This window comes from Xyrauchen texanus, chromosome 45 (assembly GCF_025860055.1).
Source record: "Xyrauchen texanus isolate HMW12.3.18 chromosome 45, RBS_HiC_50CHRs, whole genome shotgun sequence".
In the NCBI taxonomy this organism is placed as follows: domain Eukaryota; kingdom Metazoa; phylum Chordata; class Actinopteri; order Cypriniformes; family Catostomidae; genus Xyrauchen; species Xyrauchen texanus.
Genome location: NC_068320.1, coordinates 11,953,660 through 11,975,696, shown reverse-complemented (window position 1 = coordinate 11,975,696; position 22,037 = coordinate 11,953,660). Strand labels below are relative to the sequence as shown.

Below are 22,037 nucleotides of genomic sequence, written 5' to 3'. Positions count from 1 at the left end.
CAAGATGCATGAATGACAATATTTGTATTTGAAATTTGGAAGAAATGTTGTCAGTAGTTTAAAGGATAAAACAAATATATTAATTTTACTCGAACACATAACAATAAATAGTAAATCCAGAGAAACTAAATTTTTCCAGAGTCTGGTAATGGACCAATCATATGAATCTTTAGAATGACACATGTATTTGCCAGACACGGATGGGCATCCCACTGCCCAAAAGCATCTTACACACAATCAGGAGCATAAATGTTACTGTGTGCATGAGGGAAGGTCCACTCATTTTAATTACTGCCAGGTGATTAGAAAAGACACCGGAAGCAGCAGCGGAGTTGAGAGCACTAAAAGTTTTGGTGGTTGAGAGTTTGCAAAAGTCAGCAAGCAAAAGAGGGAAATGCCTTGGCTGTGTAAATGTGTCTAATTCCAATCTAAAGTTGGGAAAATGCAGCCATGTTTATCGCAAACACATGGAGAAATGTGTGGAGTAATTTTAGATCTAAACAGTGCTAAATTTAAAGGACAAGTTGACAGTCAATGTATTCTCCTTTACTGTCATATACCCCAGGCAACATATGCAACAGTTCAAAATCACAAATAGTGCAAATAAAAGGGGATATCTGGAGAGATGTTTAAGGATCTGTTCTTGATCAATCCAACCATGACCTTTTTCAAGGACAGGGTGGACATGGTGCATTGTCAATATCCCCTGGTAAAACAGAGCATTATCTTTGTAAGAATGAAGCTCCTATTTACACAACCTTACAGACAACATGAAAACCATTTGCCACCATGGCTAGGCGATTAAGCAAAAAAAGGTGATGATGCCAACAAACTGCTAAATCAGAGTTTTGAAACAATTGACTGGAACATAAATGAATCAAGCTGAACTCAAAAGCAGTTTTTGTTATAAAAGTCTATTATATTCATGAGACAAGGACAGATTGCAAATCTAGTCTAATGAGCATTAGAACATTTTTTATAAAAGCAAATGCATTATTTTGAATTTCTCACTGTTGCTTAATTTTATAATTGCCAGTCATATTTTCAACGTAATAGACTTCCAAAAAGTAATGTTTTTTGGAATGGAAAATAATATTTGAAAATAATACACAGAAATGGACTGTGAAAAGTTAGATTTCATTACCAACATTAAGGCTATGATACTATTGGTTAACTTTTTTTTTTTTGCACTCGCAGTTAGGGAAATTTTGTTTCAAAGGCGGACTAAGTTGTTACATTTTGATGAAATAATCGTGCACATAAATACTAGCAATATTTAGTAAACAGGGTCCACTTTCAGTGAAATCAGGGCTTGTCCACAATTTCTGCATTGTTTGAAGACAGTGATTTGCTAACTGCAAGCATATCGCTTCACTTTCTTTGAAGGGTCTACATTGCTAAGCCAAGTAAAGGAAACACCACTGCCACTCAGGCAGAAAAATGGATGCTTGTGGCCTCCCAAGAGGGCACAAACATCACCATTCCACTGCAGGGCAACTGTCCTTCATCCTTACTCACATAAAGAGTTCCTTCAGAAAAAAGAAGAGACAGAAACCTAAACGCAGGCAGTTGTAAATGCAGGCAGTTGTGAACACAATCATTTGTGTTCTCTTCCGTTCCTGCGTATTCAAGAATGTGTTCATCCACAATAATGCAATTCACAATGTCATATCTAATTACAGTGACCACAAAAATACACACTCTCTATCTGCTTTCCCATGAGAACTGTAATAGTGAAAATGTTATGGATTCTCTTTCTGCACGGGTGAACCAAGGGTTGCCATAAACCTACCTGAAAGGGTGTATGCCAAAAGCCTTGAGGGATATCCTATAAATGAGAAAAGGAAGACTATGCATCGGCCAAGGATGCACAGTCACGGTGGCATCTCTCATGCTTGCGCTAACATGCATATATCTGCATCAATGTTTGTGAGAACTGCGGCGTGAGCTAGATGTCCTTCTGCATGTATGCAGATGCATGACACATTCTTTTCTTTATGTGGACGTATATGCATCTATGCAGAAAGTGTGTTGTAGGATTTTATGCAGAAGATAACTATGATAACTTCAACAATTCTACACAGAATTATTTAAATACAGAATCTACACTGACTTGCTGGTGCCAGCAAGTCTGGGTGTCAGGCATCTGGCAAATCTTAACTGCCATAAAAACAGTGGGGAATCTTGGGAAAGGCACAGTGAAGCTCACCTGTCTTTATTGTTAATCAGAAAAACCCACAAACTAACTCTTCACATGACTGGACATTTGATGAGGGACTACTCTTTTCATGATCGCCAGAGAAACCTATTGTTGGAACCCTAGTGTTCTTCAATATAACCAACTCTCCACATTTAAAACTATTATACTAATCATGAGGCATGTTTCCAGCTCACCATCTCACATGAAGCTTCATTCATGATCAGTTGACATAGATCTTGGCCTTTTCTATTTCACTGCAATTCAAATACACAGACATGTGTAGGATTATAATACAAATATGGACAAATGCATCCTATGCAGATGATAACCCTGAACATTATGTTTTTCATAACGTGTAATGTATTATCCATGTTAAACTAATTACTAGTAAGTTTTATCATGCATGATAACTGAATTAGAACTGTAATTTAATAAGAAAGTACAAGTATTTGTTATGTAATTGATTGTCTCTTAAATTCCAGAATGATGGTGTGAAGTATTTTCGGGTTATTTGCAGTTATAGTTTTCTTATGAAATTCATGATTAAAATGTTCGCCTTTTGAGTGGGAAACTGACAAACCTTAGAACAAAGGTCATCAATGAATTATCTTGAGGGGAGCACACTTCGACCATGGGCCCTCTGAAAAGTCACCTCTGATTGGCTTAGAGCCTCTTTGGGTGTGAACAACCCAGATGGGTTAAAAGACCAGCCTGGACAACCCCCTCGAATTCCGTGGCTTGCAGCCTCGCCCCGGCACCCCTCAAGTTCCATACAATGTAGAGTCCAGAAAGCTCGGAACAAAGTTCCAAGGGAGCCTTTTTCACTCTCTGCTCTACGTTTCACACATGTGACATGAGTCGCGAGTCCTCCATGCGGAAGGCCTCACTTCAAAGCCCTGCCTCATCATCCCAACAACAGACATCCAAACACGGACAGAACAGCCAGGACTTCCTACAAAGAGCCAAAGAACCAAGCAACGCAAGGAAACGCAAGGAAACGCATGTACATCTCTAGACTTTGATGAATGTACTAGTGGTCTTTTTAATATGATTTAAGTTACCAGATTGCAAATCTAGTTAGACTGAATTATCAATGGTTCTTAAGGCATTGTCTACAGACTCCAGAAAGTTCTTTTTCTCTGTAAAGATAATTTCATTCACCTTCTGTCACTTTACTCACCGACCTGTTTCATGTTTATATTAACAATAAAGTCTTGCTTGTATTCAAAGACAATTTGACTATGGTATATTTTGATAAATCATCTCGTCACTTGATTTTCAAAGATCTGCCCAACTAAGCTTGAACTATATAAAAAAATTGTTGTAATATTTTCAATAAGCCATGAGAATAATATTAATCCAAGAAGTGAATTAATCATAATTCCCTTATTAAAGCTAATTCCTTACAATAGAAATTTTGAGCGGATACAAAGAGACGTAGCATTACGATTTTAATGGTGGAGAATGTTTTTCAGACAAATAATCTAATTATTTGTCTTTTATCTTTCTTATAATGGTTCTTGAACACGAATAACTTGTTATAAAACTTTATAAATTCGTGTCCATTTATACGACCAAATTTCACAACAGCGCTTATGCAGCCAGTTTGTCACGGCTTGCTGTTTGCTCATTTATGAACCCGTCTAATGTCCTTCAAACTGGAATTGACATTAAGTGTTTGGAAGTCCTCACGTTTGCATGCATGAGTTTGTATGAGTGTGTGTGGATTCATTTGTGTGTATTGTACTGTTACTGATCTGCTGAGGTACATTAGAAACAAATGGCAGTGCTGAAACTGCATCCCAGACTTGTGAGAAAAATGTGTAAACACCACACACAAGTTCTGCACTTATCTGTGTGTATGTGTGTGTGTGTGTGTGTGTGTGTGTGAGAGAGAGAGAGAGAGAGAGAGAGTGAGAGAGTGTGTGTGTGTGTGTCAGGAGCCAGGAGTAGAGGTCTTCACAGGTCCAAAAATTCCTGCCTGAACCCAAAGAAAACAGGAAATATTTTACCCAGTCCCGAACCTGATCGGCCTATTATTTGAAAGCTTGGACCCGTACCCAAGAATAACCGAGAAATGCTGGACCTGTCTATTATTTGAAAGCTGGGACCCGGTCCTAGCCGGGAGACACAGACCAAATCGACACGGATTTCACAGCTGATTAACAAGTAAATTTAGTTGTGATAAAATAAAAATAAAGCTGTGAAAACAAAACATTGTGTCTTACCTAATATAACGTTAGAAGCCTTCTCCCCTGTACCTGGCCGTGACGCATGATCCATTGTCCTTGCCAAGAAAGTTGGTAAAATATATACAGGTTTTCTGTGATTCCTCTCTTGCTGATTGAAACAGCATAGCTAATCCACTCATTATTTCAGCTTCAAAAGTCCACTTGCTGTCATATATACGGATGACAAACGCGACTTGTATAAAATCAGCTTTGCAGTTTTTCTGTATCTTGAATAAGGTAACTTTGACTGTTTACCTTTTTGAACTATAAAAACGATTGCTCGTTCATTGCCACGGATGCTAATGTTAGCAATGCTAACATGCTATCGTGTGCCTTAACTCTGCTCTGCCTCTGACATCCCTCAGTTTGTTGTGGCTCCGCTCCATTTTTCACCATATTTCCTGGCCCGCACTTTCTCATCCTAATTTTACAATGTTGCAAGTTACACACACACACACACACACACACACACACACACACCATCAGTGCTGTCTGATCACAGCTGTGTATTGTTCTTGATTTGGGTATAACACATAATGTTAAACAGACCCAGGACCCGCAGAAATAGAATGGAACCCTTGGGGCCTCGGCTTGGGGTGGACCCGTGAAGACCTCTAGCCAGGAGTCCTGGCTTTCCTTCAGGGCAATTCAGAATTGCTTGTGCGGTGTGTGTACGTAAAGTAATTTTGCGTGTGTTGTTTTGGGCAGATGACTCAAGTCCATATATATGTAGAAAAGCACTTCTTACATAATCCATGAGATGTGTGGAACAGCCCTTCTCTTACCTTTAGTGTGATCTTTTTTTATTTTGCCCTCTGAGGTAAGCAAGAGGAGAGCACTTACTGACACACACACACTGGTGTGGGTGAACATACATCACCACCATATGTATGAATTTCCCAGGAGACACTACTCTTCTATAGGTCACATTTGCTATTGGATCTACTGCAGTGTTTCTTATAGGATTTTCACTCCCCTGACGTCCAGTCAGTAAGTTTCAAGAGCATTAAGTACAGATAACATAATTCTCTGTTCGTTTCGAGTCAGACATGATGAAAATAATGACTTGTGGTTCAGCAAGCTAATCAAAAACCGCTCAAACAGATTCAGTGTGTGAATTGTTCAACAATTCAAACGGAATATTTGTGAATTTCAGACTCACAAAGAGCAATTAGCTTAAATATCAAAAATCCAACAACGCAATAAAACTGCATTTACATGAGATTTACAATCATTGGATTATTCTCAGCTTTTTCGTAAAATGCGAACAGTCATGCGCACAACACTTGTGCACATTAGATAAACCATTAAGAATGCCGGTGAATGAGTTTACATGAGGAAAGAAATCAGGGGAAACTGTTTTTTACCTTACTTCAATAAAAGAAAACCGCTTAAAGGCGTTTGACCTTATGAAACAATCAATCTGAGATTGTACTCAACTTATATTGTCTTTCAAATGCAGACTGCAAACTCTCAACTCAAATCTAAAATATCATTTCATTGCTACGTCACTGTTGATTCAGTAGTAAAGGAGATATTGATTCACAGACATCATCCTCTTGCTTCACTAAAAACACAAGTGTTAAGTTGACGAGTAAGAAAGCTGACAGAAAAGTCACTCTTTACTGGAATCCACTCGGAGTAAATCTTTGGGCAAATACAAAGACATATTGCCTGGCAGGGGTAGTGTTATTGCTAATGTATATGTAGCTACTGCTAAGTGACACCAAAATGCTAATTAGTCTCCCTCACTGAAACAGAGGAGAATTAATTACTTTTTTAACAGTTTGTTGACATAGCAACACCCAATTTGCTTCCCTGCCAGCCAAGAACACTTGGGTGAGTAAATACTCAATTAAACTTTTATTTTGCAATGGAAATCATTCCGAATATATTTATTAGCACATTTGCAGGGCACACAGTCAAGAATAACAAGATCTGTGTGGGAATACTTTTGTGCCAATTGTTTCGAACATAACTTTTCTAGAAGCGAATAAACAAATAAACTGAGAATGAATAAAAACAATCTGAAACTGAACAAACTAAATTTACACTTAGTCTGTAAATAATCTGCATACTTTGTTAAAGAAATTCTCTGCTTGTGTTCACTGACCAGGACTTATGAATGTGCTTCTCGTGTTTGCAATCACAATTTCTAGCAACAAAGTTTTAATTTATGCTTCTGGAGTTTTCGTTCGAAGTTCTAACACAAAGCTCTCATGTGGGTGGGGCTAGCACAGTGCAGTTTTCATTGGCTTGTGAGATTTTGAGTGACAATTCTTTAACCTGGAATGGGCTCTGGTTCAGGTTTTGCATGTAAAAGTGCGAGAATCTGTTAGCGGCTTCATAATTGACTAATGTTTAGTGATATATTTAGGCATTTGGCTTTGTATTTTTATCAGTGTCTTTTTTTTCAAGCAACTATTTTGTTGCAATAACTTTTGAGGAGCAACACGGACGAAGGCTTTAATCGTCATCAGCAGGACAATCGAGGCAGCCTGAGGAAATTCTGTATAATTAAGACAAGCTAATAAATATATAAATAAATCAAAGTGATTACTTTCAGTCAGAGAGTTAGTCTGAGTCACATAGATGCCAGGGAGGGATTTTTTTCTGAAATATTTTTGTGTGCTCTTTTACTATAGTAATACGGAGACTTTCGTAACCATATATTATATTATTACTTTGGTTTGACTATGAATATCATGGTTAAATCTTGTTTAAAACCATGGCAAATGCTGTGGTTATTATGGAAATAAATAAAACACATTTAAAGTAGTTCATATGACTCGTGAATTTGATTCAAAGCCACTTGAAGATGAGCAATAGCTCTGTGAATCACAAAAAGGCTGAGTTAAATAAGTAAATATATAAAATGCATGCGCAGCTGCATTCATGTAAATGAATGCCGCTGTTCTGTTTACACACACTCGCGGCTATTTTTAGTGCATTTGTGCATTTTAACATAATTTGAATAAGAAGCGAATTAAACTACTGTGAACTTGCCTACATACAGACCCTTACAGGATTCCTGGAGAGTTCAGAATGTCAAAATAAAAGCCTGAGGGTTTAAAAGTTAAAGGCGCATGATTGAGATATATTACTATATAGTTCTATATTACTAAGTGGACTGATGTCTCACAACTAAACTGAACAAAACTGAGATCTGAATCCTTTAAAGTAAAGATGCATGTTGAACACATTTTGCAAAAAATAAATAAAAAATGGCTACTTTTCTACTGGGATTACTGTTAATTTTACTGCTACATTATCCAGTATATTGGTTAATAATAAAGTGTTTCTTAATAAGCTATAAGTTATACATTTATATTGAAATAATGTGTAGTTAGAGGTTTGTGTTTCTTTACATATTAAAGAGCTCACTCAATTATTTCCACATAATAATATAAAGATATTCTAAACTGATTATGCAAAAAAAACAACAACACTGGTATCGGATTGGGATAGGTAGATACTGAGATTTCCGATACCGGAATCGGAAGAGAAAAAGTGGTATCGGTGCATCCCTAAACTGGATAAGGCTGTGTGAAATGAGTGTTCTGTCATTATTTACTTGTACAACTTTCTGTCTTCCATGAAAAACAAAAGGCAGAATGTTTGTTACAGTAAATTTTCTTTTCATACAATGAAAGTGAATGGGGACTGAGGCTGTCAGTCTCAAACATTCTGCCTAACATTTCCTTTTCTGTTCCATGGAAGAAAGTAAGTCAAACATATGGGCTTGAAATAAAATGAGCTATGAGTAATGACATAATTCTCATTTTGGGGGATAAACCAGTTCTTTGACAATTTTTGAGAGCAGCCACATCCATGTTCTAGAAAATGGTTTTAGAAAATTGTACAAAGCTATTTGTTTTTTACTATAATCTCTTTCCCTTTTCATGTAACAATTTTTCACCAAAAAATTCTGATGACCCAGAGAATGCATTGGTGGCACCAGAGAACCATTGCCCCTTATCAGACTACAATCTTGCTATTCTACATGGATTAATGGATCCCTTGACATCACCTTTGTAAGGACTGGAGCTCCAGACACTATTACTTTGATATTATGCAGACTATGTTCCAAAGAATTTGGTTTGAGTTCTAGATTTAAACAAACACAATTCACACGTACACAAGCAGTTAAACTTTATTAGTCTACACCGGACTATTTATATAAGCTAGTCTCTGACAAAAATTCCATCAAATAAATGTTAATGCCTGATATCGCACTCAATACCACAAACTATAGAATGCATACTTGGAAAGGAAACTGCTTATGTTACAGATACATCTCTAGGAAGGAGCCTTGCATCAAGCATATTCCATTTCAAATTCAGGCTAAATTTTCTTGGCATTTCTTAAATTAACATTTGTTATGCTTATAAAAATACTTGAGACCACTTGAAGATATAGAAAAATCACAATCGTGTATGTGTTGGCTCTGTTGGCTGTTTTAAGGGAAATAATATGGAACTTAATCTCAAGACCAGACACAGGTGAGATTTCTGGATGATAAATTATGATTGTCAACTGATGTCTGAAAATGAACATGAATGATCATTCTCTAGCTTGACTTAGCACTTTTTTAGCTATATGATTTCAGTTGTAAAATAGTGGCTTATTACTGATGATTGAGGTTAAGATATTTCAAATGCTATATGGTTATTCCCGATTAAATAAATTGTAATAGGCAGCGAAACGTACAGTATAGGAACACTGAATAAATGAAAAGAAACAAGCCTCTAATGCGTTGGTGTCCTCATGAACGTTACATTTGAAATGGTGTCACACATTAAAAAGCAATATGTGTATTATGTTATGCACATAGCATTTTGTTGTCTGTATATTGTGTACAATGTGTGTACTATGTAATATGGTGTAGAATCTGTACATATAGTTAAGTGAGTGTCGTGTATTCTGTAAATCTTGTATATTATCTATGAAGTGTTAAACTTTATCCCACTCCTTTTCAAGCAGCGGTGAAGTTATATTTGTTTGAAGTTTTATTTGTTTGATCAACAGTGTAATTCTTGATTATTGTTGTATGTGGTACATATTGTACACTTTTATTATTGTATGCTTGAAATAAAAAAAAATGTTGGTGGAACTGCACTAATAAAGTGATTTGTTTACCATAATTTGAATCAAGTTAAATTCATTCAAACTTTAAAATCAATCATTCAGCTGGTTTTGTAGAAGCCACATTTGAAGCAGTTAAAAAAATCTATCAACATAACCATTCTTTGGATTGAATACCCATGCAATGCAATATAACATTGAAGGTCTACAACCGGTGAAACAAGTTGCATGCTTGATTAAGATTTTCATAATCTAATACATTTTTCAGAGTGAAATAAATAAATAAATAAAAGCAGCACATGCTCCACCATAGGTGTAGTCATGACGACGGCATTCATCCATGCTGCTCCTGAAAGCTATTCGTGACAAAATTGTCATGGGAAACAATACAAATAACACAAAACCAAGCACCTAAATATATCACTAAACACTAATTAACTAACTAAGCCGCTAATAGATTCTCGCACGTTTACATGCAAAACCTAAACCAGAATAAAAACTCTGGAGAGTAAAGGAAAACTTTGGAATTGTGACTGAATACGTGAGAAGACATGTTTACAGGCAACATTTTACATCAGAGACATCAGTCCAGCAATGTTTGTTGTCTCTCTTTTGCTGGCCAAGTCCCTGTTGTTGTGGAGAAGACCTTAGCTCAAGTCTTCGGGGAGAGTTGCTGTGACTAATTGGATAACTCTTATTGTGATTCACCATCACTGTGATGTCTGACACAGCCTGCCCTCCATTTGTTAAATTTAAAGTCAATGATGACAGCAGAGAGAAGTGAGAAGTGGAATTGAAATACATATATAATCACACACTTCCAGTTTAGTGCCATTTCTACACAGCACCTAATGCAATTTACAACAACCCAAAGCCCTGAGATGGAGAATGAGGGAGTCCACTCTAAATAACTCGTCTTAAGACAGAGATAGAGCCGAATTGGAGGGCTTGTAAATGTAGTTTCTGAAAGAGGCTCAAACTATATACAAGCCCTCCCATAATAAATTTCACTCAAGTGAGGGATCAAGATGTCTGAAATGAACTTTCAGATGATTGCCTGAAAACGGTTGGATTTGATTGGGTTTGGGAATCAAAACTTGCAAAACCCAGCACCTGAAAAGTCCAGAATAGCATTTACTGTCTCTGATCAAGCGCTCCGATAACCTCATCTGTGGCACATACAGTATGTAATTTTCTTGTCGTGTTTCATATTGCCATGGCGACAGCCACTGCTTCACTTGATTTTGCAGCTGAAAAAGAAGTATATGATATAAAAAGTGCTAAGACTTAATTTAGGCCACTTTGTTTTTCATAAGAGAAATGATGACAGCGTTGCTGCAGAGTTTTTAAAATCAAATGAAAGACTTTTTAAGACCTTTTTCAAGACCTGAAAAAATGTAATTAATACTGTATCCACATTCCACAACAAACTCACACAATCTCAGAATAAATCATATATCACAGACTCTAACTCAAACAGGCAGGGGCACACATTCAACATGTATGTATATATATATAACATTACAAATAGTTTATGTACAATTATATAAATTAATTCAAATTAGAGGTCGACCGATGTTGGATTGTGCTGATTCGATAATGTGTTGAAAGAAAGGAAATTAGTAGCCTATATGAAATGTTCTTAGACTTTTCTTCCTGTGATGGGGAGGGCCAGACAATGGCAACAAGAGTCCAAATTGTATTAAATTCCAGATGTAGGGGGAAAAAATGAAAAAGAAAAAATATATGCTTCATAATGCGGAACTTTTAACTGTAAAGTCTGAAATACACTGGGGACTCTTATTTTGAAATGTTTGTGCTTCACTGCTTCCAGCTGCTCATTCAAACAGTTAAGAGAAATAAAATGTATACTCCTACAATAATCTACAACGTATTACAATAATCAATTAAAATTAAACATTGTCATATTTCATCAAAACTACATCATCAACAACAGTTGATCATTAGTAATCGCTTGTCATCCATTTCCGTTATGACAATGATTGTGAACTGCTCTGCAACATCTGAAAACACTGACAAGCCCCTGCGTGCTTGGAGAAAATGACAACAATGCTGCGTTTTCACTCAAGGAAGCAGCACAAGCATTTACTTAATTGAATCGAATTCTTTTGAAGTTTGATCATCAGATTAGTTCAGATCACGATTCCGGTCTTTTCGCCACCAAATTTAAGACCACTTTAAATGATAATTAAGACATTTGTTGTATTATTTAAGATATATTTGAGAATTTGCATGACCTTAAATTTTTGAATACTGAATTTAAGACATTAAGACTTTAATGATCCATGGGAACCCTGGATGATATCTTTGTTGGTGCAGCAAGTTGGTTTTCAGGATTTCATGATTTCCATCAGAGGAAATTAAAATGACCTTTAATTAAAGCACATTATTCAGCATAAAAAATATAATTCTTAAAAGAATGAAAGTGAGCTCTGTGCTTTTATATCAGTGTTAAATATTAGTGTGGTAATGCAAGTCTGAAAACTCAGGTTTCATTAGGCTGACCTGAGCCTCAAACTGTCAGCATTCATTCTTGTTTCTTGCTCGTTCTTGTTCATTCCATTTTTGACACAAGTAAAAAGTGCTAACTCGAAGTCTATAGGTGAAGCGTGCAATTGTTTCGATGTTTAACTATTTTCTCCTATACCAGTATTATGTGCAGAGTTAACTATAAGCCATTCCGGTTGATTTCCCCCCAAATTGCAAACACTGTGTCTCACTTGCACATCCTTTCCAGCCCGAAAGCAACAGTGGCTCAACAAATTGCGAAGGTCTGTGGTGTGACTATCTGTTTGTTAAAACAATGTTAGACATGGGGCTTGCTTTGGAAAGCCTTATGTACTAAAGCGCAATAGGTTTCTTGCTGGCCTTAAAATGTACAATGTCACCAAAATACCCACTGTGATATGTTAAACATGTTGGGGATTATTCTGGATATTTTGATTGTCAGCAGCGCTGAAGAGCTGTGGAGAAAATTGCAAGGCGATTTCGTCTCACGCGGTCAAACTGCTGCTCAGAGACATTACACTGGTGCTGGACGTACCCCACTGTATCCTGATGAGGACTTTGAAAAAGAGTCCATCACAAGAGGAGGGAACTGGCCAAAAAGAATAAAACAGAAAATATCAGCCATCTCAATTTTCTTTATCTATGAGTGAAAGTAGATTCTACAACCACAGAAACCGATGCACAGATGGGTCCAGACAGACATGGACAACCCGTGGCGGCATTCACCCACCGTACCAATTTATCGAGCTTAAATGTCATGAGCAGACTGCTGCCCTTCTCAACCACTGCGGAATCCTGTCACAAGTGTTGTAAAGCACACAAGAAACTGGGGAAGCTATTAGAGCAGAAATCAACCCCCCGGTGATGGAATTATGCCCCAATAATACCAAATTAAGAAGGAACAAGGAGACAAACGAGTGATTTGGGGAACAAGAAGCTGTGAAGTGGAAAAAGCTGGACAGTATTTGTGGCTGGTCTATCCCAGTCTTTGAAAACCATTTTAATGTTCACCATATCTGTTTATGAGATTACGGAAGCCCTTCTCTCATCTTCTCTTTAGATTTGCCTCCTCATAATTAGTGTGCTGTAATTACAAGAAGGCTCTTTTAATAGCCTCTTTTGTGAGATGCAAAAATAGGGGTTGGCTCGGTACACGCAGGGTCATAAAACCGCTCTCTAATCAGCAGGCATAACCCTGTTGCCTGGCAACGAGAAGTGTTCGAAAATATCCTTGCAGAAACTGTTTACATTCTTGAACGAGTGTTGGCACCATTGCACATGATGTGGAAAGGAACTTAAAAATTGATTCCCTCAATGTACAGGGAAACGGTGTTCAAAAAAATTTGTGATGAAAGCATGTAGGGGATCATGGGACCTTTCAGCATTTGCATATCTTTCATTGCCCTCTCTCCTAGAAAACAGAAATAAATCAATCTTTCACTCCTCCTGTAACCCGCAACGCAGCTCAAATACAATGTAAGACACTTTGCTTTGTGTGAAGCAGGCTTACTAAGACATCTCTCCTAAAACAATGAAACACTATTAAGAGAAAAAGGAGTGTTGCAACCCACACCTAGTCTTGCCTAGGCCAGACGTTTGAAGCATCAGCATGAAGTCTGGCCATGTACCGCCCACTTAATCAGGAAGAAGCCATCTGATTGACATGAAAATGGACCAACCGTGGTTATTTTCTTTGAATGACAATTAGGGGCGGATATTAAAAAAAAAAAAAAAAATCAGACATAACTCTAATAATAAAGTGCAAGATACTGTATAGGGGAAACCAAAAACATTTTTGTTTACATACTACAATTCGCCTAAAACAAAACTCTTAAATCTCTTTCCAAGATTCAATGCCATTAACCCTCGCAAAATCTTGCAACTACAACTTTAAAATCACACATTGTAGCAGCCAGGTTCCTTATAAACTCAATTGTTTTTTTTTTCCTTTTGGACTCATTCAAACCTACGCACCCTGACTAAGCCAGCCAATTAGACAAAGCACAACAACTCACTCTCACTCACAATAGAGATGGATAAACATCAAAATGTGAGAGGAAACTAAAGCAAAAGAGTTTTGGGGCATTTTGCTGTTTGTAAATAATAGGACGTGGGTATGAACGTGGGAAGAGTGTCATGTTATCCTATCCATCATCAAACGTACGCAAGGTACGTCTCTAAACTGCTTCACATTTGGACTGTGAGTAGCAGAACTTCGGTATACAAACGTGCTCGTTACGGTCTGGCTATCTACTGCGGTCCATTCTGAAAAGTGTGTGATTTTGAATTCCCTGTTATGCGCTTACCATGGAGCCCCTCTCGTATCTGTTCCGTGAATGCCAATGGACTTGCGCCAATCAGAAACCACTATCATGTCAGCGGGTGATTTTAAATTATTTGCTGTAATGCAAGCTCATGTATGATGTAGCACAGTTATTGGATGGAAGCGTTCCTTCTCACAATGCGAAGAAGCATTCAGAATCTAATGACGCGCTAGTGTACTCTACTATCAATCACAAATCAGAGTTTACACATTTATCTCATACTTGATAATATTGCTTCAAGTTACCCTTAACAAAAAACATAATTACTATAATTGTTACCTGTTAACCTCTTAGCATTAAGCAAAATCCAACGGACCACTACTCTACTCTACTGGACCAGCTTGTATTCCTGGTGTGAGAAAAAGCAAACTTTAAATGAAACCTGACCCACACACTTATGAGTACATTTCATTACTGACACTTACTGAACTGGACTCCTGACATAGCATCCAGCGCCTCCCCATCCACCGACAAGAGAGCAATAAAGGGAAAATAAAGACTTCCTAACACAAATATCCATCAACACCTGGCTGGGATGAAAACGAAGGCCATCAAGGCAAATAAACACTGCTCTCAGCTTTTACTTTCCATCTTCCGCTGGTCCTGAGGGGTTAATTATCTCCATTATCCAACATGGCCCTAGGAAATTCAAGAAAGGATTGAGACAGACCACATGGGTATCAATCGTGTTTTCCCTCTTCAAATAGATTCACACCAGGGTGGCCTCACACTGGTGGTCCCCTCCAAAAAGTCACAGTGCCAGAGAGCAGGAGAACAGGGGACGACAAACCAAACTTGTCGTCTTTGATTCAGTGCCAGAGTCAATCCCACAGACCAACCGGAGAAGTGACAGCACAGGATGTAAGGGTCAAACTGTGCTTTCATCAAGGTGTCACTGCAAAACATGCCAACCTTTGTTTACGGCGAGGTGACACTGAGGTAGAAAAATGTGTGTGTGAGTGTGCATACTTAAGTGCCTCTATATCTCCAAGGGAACGCTAACATGAGATTGACTTTTTAAGCCAGGCATATGTTAAATCAGAAGAAAAGATCTATGGATGCACATTTCAGGTTGGTAGCTATTTTTGAAGGCTGGAAGCCGATAACACAGCCTTTGAAAGAGAAATGTGGTTGTACATTTTGGGACTTTGTACAATATTTTATAAAGTCGAGAGATTGAGATAGCAAAAGTGAGAGAGTGGAGAGAAATGACAGATTCAACAGAGAGGCCAGAAACACGCTCTTTGCCGCCTTGAGCAGTAGATCATATTTCTATCAGCACGGGGCCAAATGAGGTATAGAGGACAGAGGAAACGGCTGGCAGAATGTGTTTGTCCACCAGGGCCGGTGCTTTCCATAGGCTGTTTCAGCCATAATGAAAATGAAGAGAGATTGAGATCAGGGATGGAGATAGCTTCATCAATCAGAACTCAGCAGAGAGAACACAACTGATAGTGCCAAAGACAAAGCCCTGTGGCACCCCCTGAGCCACACACTAATTTCTGTGCCTTTTGTTTCCGCTCCCACTGTTTTTGTAGGTCCTCTGTCCACTTGTTCTGTCAGAGCTAATGCAACATGACAACAGATTTGTGTATTCTCTTTGTTCACATATACACTGCATGACAGGCTCTGGCCTCAGCTGCAGGAGCACAAGGCATGCTGGGCAGAAAGGAGATTACTGGATGGGATCTAGAGATATCTGGAATTACAAGTAATAAAACTATTCACTGGTCAAATGCAGGTAGGAGATGATGCACCTGAACTTGTGTGTCCTATTGACTGAATGAAGACTCCAATAGACTGAATAAAGCTCTGTTTCTAAATCTAGTGAGCTATCTGGGTGTCTACAATCTACATAGACTGTTACCGTCTAAAGCAGCATCCTAACTGATATGGAACATAATAAGTGACTGATTTAGAATGTTCTTCATACGCAGTAATTCTGTGCACCATAAAGCAGACGACGGACATAACTTGCAATTGAGTCTTACAAAAGAGTTTGGCACGTTACTAATGACGTGAGACTAATAAGCATAAAATGCATAGCACACATCAATATTGGGTAAAATTGGAATGAAATATTGTGTTATATACAGTATATTTAAAGAATAAATATAGCATATTGTGGTAAATATTTATAGCAATAAATTCCATTTATGGAAATGAAATAATGTGTCCCTGAACAAGGGGTGTCCTCAAAAGTAACAGAAAAATATGTTAAGAGTTGATCATATAATATGAGACCCATTTTGTGTTGGTCAAGCGAGTAATTTAATTAATTTAATTAACTGTTTATCAGTGCAGAGCATCAGTGTATCCCAAAGCTGACCCAAGATCAAGCATACAGAATATGCCCGATTTATTTTTGTCAACATGTATATTAAATATGTACCTAATTCTCAAATTGTTTGCATACTTTTGATGAACTAGTTTTTAATGTTACAACAATTTAATAAATACTTTTGACTTACCAACACAGAGCTATAAATGCAAACCAACACATATGCCACAGCATAGAAAATTGACGCAGAAGTATAAATCGGCAGCTCAAGGTTTTGGAACCGAGCTTGAGTGTACGTGAGATATGCTGTATTATCCACCAAACTCACCTTTTCTTTCCTCTGTCTGGCACCCTCCTCCCCAGACAGCATATAGTCTTATAGTAGGAGCTTCGCTCTGCAGTGAAGTGGACCTTAGATAGGGCATTCTCAACCAGAGCCACTGACAGATTCATGCCCTCGATGTGAAGCCAGCCAATGAAGTTCCCTGCCTTATCCATGCTCTCCACCTCCACTTCCACCTGAGAGAGAAGGCAAAAGAGTGAGTTAATGTGCTGTATCTTGGATAAGCTAAGATTTCATTACTGGCTGCAGTGACAAAAAAGAGAGGGTCTTTGTCTTAGATAGATCACTGGAGTTATCTATTGATCGTCCAGGCAACTCGGGGGTCTTATGAGCATGCACACACATGCGCACACACACACACACACACACACACACACACACACACACACACACACACACACACACACACACACACACACAGTCAGTGACATCTGGGCATGTTTAAAAGCAAGGCTTAAATTCAGCCTGGCACTAACTTTAGCCTAACGTTCTCAATTAAAGCAGTGACACCAGGAAACACAAACCACTAATATATTACATTTGTCTCTGAGCGCTGATGCTGTTTTTTGGCCATTGATCAATGTCGGCAGGGAAGGACAAAAAATAATTAATTTCAAAGAGAGAATGAAAAACGAGGCAAAAAATTATTTCAAACATTAACTATATATTAAAATGGTTATACTATGATAGCAAATTGCATAACGCATTTAAACACCCCAAAAACACGGAAATGGAACACTGAAAAACATTCTAAGCGTAATATATCAAGGTTTAAGACAAGTCTAAATATGGATTTCATAAACCTAAACACTCTAACCAAGGAAAGATGCCGACTTCCTGTTAATTAAGATGACAACAGTGAATAAAGATTGCCCCAAAAATAAAAAAAGAAAGAAAAAGAAAACAAATCATATGCCGTCAAATCATCTCCCTTAAATAATATATTTCTTCAGCAAAATAACAGCTACATTGTGAGTGCATGTGTTTGAGTGGGTTTGTGGGAAACAGGCAGGTGTTGTGAAAAGACACTCCAAGAGTCAAACGATTAAGAGTGCGGTTGTTCATCCCCAAAGCCCCAAGGGAAATTTGCCGTGAATTACTTTGAGGCTGAGGCTGCATACGCAGGGAGAGTAAAAGCTTTTTAATGAGGGCATAATCAACCAACCTCACGTTATGAGGGACAAACAACTAGCCTCCCACTCAGGTTTGGGAGGATTCGGCCGGGTTCAGGCATAGAACGTTCCAGTAATCAGGACTGGTCTTTAGCCAAGGGGCAAAACGTATTAGGTCCATCACAGCCAGCATTATGTTCCCTGTGTACTTTACTGCTGGAACACAAAGCTCTGAGTTAATCACCAGCTATTTGAGGACTAGAAAACAGGTTTTTATTTTTGTTATTTTTTTCCCAGTAACGATCCCTCTGTATGTTTGCAGATGTTGTTAAAGTAGATTTTTTTTTTACATCACATGAAGAGTGGTGCTTGCCTCTGCTGCCTCTAGAGGGCAACTGATTTAACGGTTCTGCCGATTAATCAGCACTGATAGTTGCTTTTTAAAATATCGGTTATCGCCAATGATTTAATGTTGATGAATGATAATCTACTGTTAAATAATGACTGCTCATACATATAAACACTACCGGTCAAAAGTTTTGAAACAAACTCATTCTTTATTATAATTTTAGAATAATAGTAAATTCATCAAATCTATGGAATAACATAAATGGAACTCTGGGTATTATGCCTGACTAAACAAAATCAAAATTTTTGCAGACATGCACTCTTGACATTTTCTTAACCAACTTGAGGTTTCAACCTGAGATGCTTTTTAAACAGTATTGAAGGAGTTCCCATCTATGTTGGGCACTTATTGGGCTATTCTTTGATCCAAGTCATCAATTTCAAAAACATTTTTAATTTTTTAGTTTTGTAATTAAATAAATTAATATGGTGGCACAATTATATTTTTGTCTAAAAAACTAATTTCAAACATGTAAGCGTACGCCTTCGGATCAAAAGATTTCTGAGATGCTATTCTGCTCACTACAAGAGTGGTTATTGTACAGAGTGGTTATCTGAGTTATTTGTGGCCTTTCTGTCAGCTCGAACCAATCTGGCCATTCTCCGTTCATCAACAAGGGATCACTGGATGTTTTTTTTTGTTTTTGGCACCATTCTGAGTAAACTGAAGACTGTTGTGTGTGAAAATCCCAGAATTCAGCAGTTATAGAAATACTCAAACCAGCCCGTCTGGCACCAACAATCATGCCATGGTCCAAATCACTGAGATCACATTTTTTCCCTCATTCTGATGGTTGATGTGAACATTAACTTGCACAAAAAAGAAAAAAAAAAAGAAGAAATAAACTGACTCTGGGATTTCATTCTACTTGGACTCGTGTAGCCTCAATATCAGGGGCTAAAGATACAAAGACTAAAACAACAAGAAGATTTTTCAACACTATTGGTTGAATAATCAGTTATCTGCTTCCTTCTAACACCATAGATATCAGCATCTGCAAAATCCAACATCAATCAACCTCTAGCTGCCATAATGATAGGGTGTTGGGGGTGATTGCCAGGACTTTGCTATATGGTTTCTGAGGTGTTTTGAGTGATTTTAATCCTGTTGCTAAGCAGTTGAGGTTCTGGGAGGTTTCTTACTGGCTCATATCAAAAGATATGCCCCTAGATATGGCTCAGGTCCCTCTATCAATCCAAACCCCAAAGAATACATTGGTCAGATGCATGAGGCAAATTATTTGCTCCAATTAGTGGGTCCACAAGGTGGCAACACTCACATTTGAGCCACTAGAAAAAGCGCTAGAAGATGTATTTGCAGGTAAACAACAGGAGACAAATGTGGAAACAACAACAGTGGATGTCCACATCAAGAATACCTGTACGAGGAGGTCAGGAAATACCTGCATTTGTATAACTCTATTATGAAGAATATAAAGACACCTTTATGTTTCTAAACTCCAGAGGAGAAACAGTCCTATAACAGTACTATAGCTTGCATGCACCAACCGCCTTTGTATGTGTGCGCTTGGAAACAATAGCACACCTTTCCTAAACAAGTCACATGATTTGATGCACCATTCATGCCTGTACCTCGAAAAGTGCAGGATGTGTTTTGCAATGAATTTTAAAACTTAGGTTTAGGATTTTGTACAAATCCCTAACCCAACATATAGGCAATAGCAAAAGTGATGCATGATTCAACAAGCACTGCAAGTAATGTACAGATATCCTGTGCTTTCTTTCCTATTTCAGCAACTAAATGTTTGGCAATACAGTTTAGAGCCGGAAGAGGAGAGTCCGAGATACAGATAGGAGACTGGGCGGGTCTCTGCTAGAGTCCTCTGTTATGTAAGCTTGTCTTTAGAGGATAGTTGCTTCTTCCAGAGATTCAATGTCAGATGAAGGCGTTTCAGACATGATTTAGCAGCACACACTACAAGATAGTCCAAAACTCTCTTTAGTGCGCCTGTCACTGTGACAACAGTATGCCTCAAAATGTGAGATACTGTATCAGGCCGACCTATACAGGCCTTGAGAAAGCAAATATTGTGGACAAGACAGAATTCAAATTCCTTTCATATGTAATAAACGTTCATCTGAATCAAATCAAAATAGCTTGTAAATCAGAATCTAAACAAAGAGGGAAATCTGTATCGATAACCAGCCCTAACAACAGCCATGATGGACAGGCTAGCAGTAGCTAAATATAAGTTTTTTTTAGTGTAAAAATGAGAAAAACATAGAACAAACTGAATATCAGGCCCTGCACATTGGGTACGTGTCAGACTGTAGGTGGGTGCCTGTGCAAGTCAGGGCCATGTTTATGAGATGGGATGCCCACTTGTATCAACACCTACTCATGTCTCAGTGCCAGATTTAAACCAGCATCACCCTCTTGCACTGTTTAAAATGTTGCCTTTTTAGTGCATAAAAACAGATCAAAGTCACACTCATGGTCCCAACACACACATGCTCTCAACCCACATAGCGCTCGCTCATCCAAAAGGAACACACACCGGTACAGTAAGGGCAGGCATGGTCTCGTTAAGCTAGCCCAGATGGCTCCCAGCAGAGGTTTCCAGAGCCACTATGGCTCCATGTGGATGGAGCATTTGAGCCAACATGGCTCCCGCTGGATCACAAATGGCTTCTGTAAGTGTGAAAAATGCGGCACAGAGGAGAAACATTAAAAACGGATAAAGATTGATTTCCAGGGTTGCCTGCTTTAAAGAGGCAAAATGGGCCCTTGCATTGCAAATGGATCATGGTGAGGGATGATATTTTTATTATTATGAGATGACAGCAACAGATCACAATGGATCTCATTTATGCTGCTAAATCTTGCTCTACAGAGCCATATCCAGATCAGATATGAATCGGATTTAGACCCGCATCTGAAAGTGATCAAAATTGATATCATATAAGCCAATTCCAGATATCAGTGCAAGATAATGGTGAAAATATCAGTGTCAGAAAAAAAAGGAAAATGGATGAGTGTAACTGTGGCCATTGAGATATTTTTCAAGGCATGACACTGGTTTAACCTTGGCTCAAAGCATCCCTACAGGTGATATACCGATTTCCCAAACATTCAACACACTCCTGGAGTAATACACACAGTGCCAGCCCTCATCACACTTCCTTCTCTCGCTTTTAATCACCAAACAGTCCTTCACTGACTTTAAATCTTAATTATGGCATGGACCAATCACTAAGGGTGTAACTCGCTCTGTAACTCAAAGCCCATCATGTCCTTGATATCAGATGACACAGGATCCTACACTAATTTGTTAAAGGTCCCCTGACATGAAATTTTCACTTTCTGAGTTTTTTTTCAACATTAATATTAGTTCCCCTAGCCTGTATTTGGTCCCCTCGTGTCTAGAAATTTCAGTCGGTGTAAACCGAGTTTTGGCTATCTTTCTCTGCCTGTGAGAAAATGAGATCTCAGACGGGCTGATCTTGAATCTCCCCTGTATGACGTCATACGGGGAAAGGTTACCTCCCCCTTCTCTGCTTTG

The 22,037-nt window shown here is 38.2% G+C and overlaps 1 pseudogene; it reads right to left on the bottom strand.

The window, feature by feature from the left end:
- The window catches only part of LOC127637764 (staphylococcal nuclease domain-containing protein 1-like), a 265,638-nt pseudogene that overhangs the window by 92,744 nt on the left and 150,857 nt on the right, over positions 1–22,037 (bottom strand).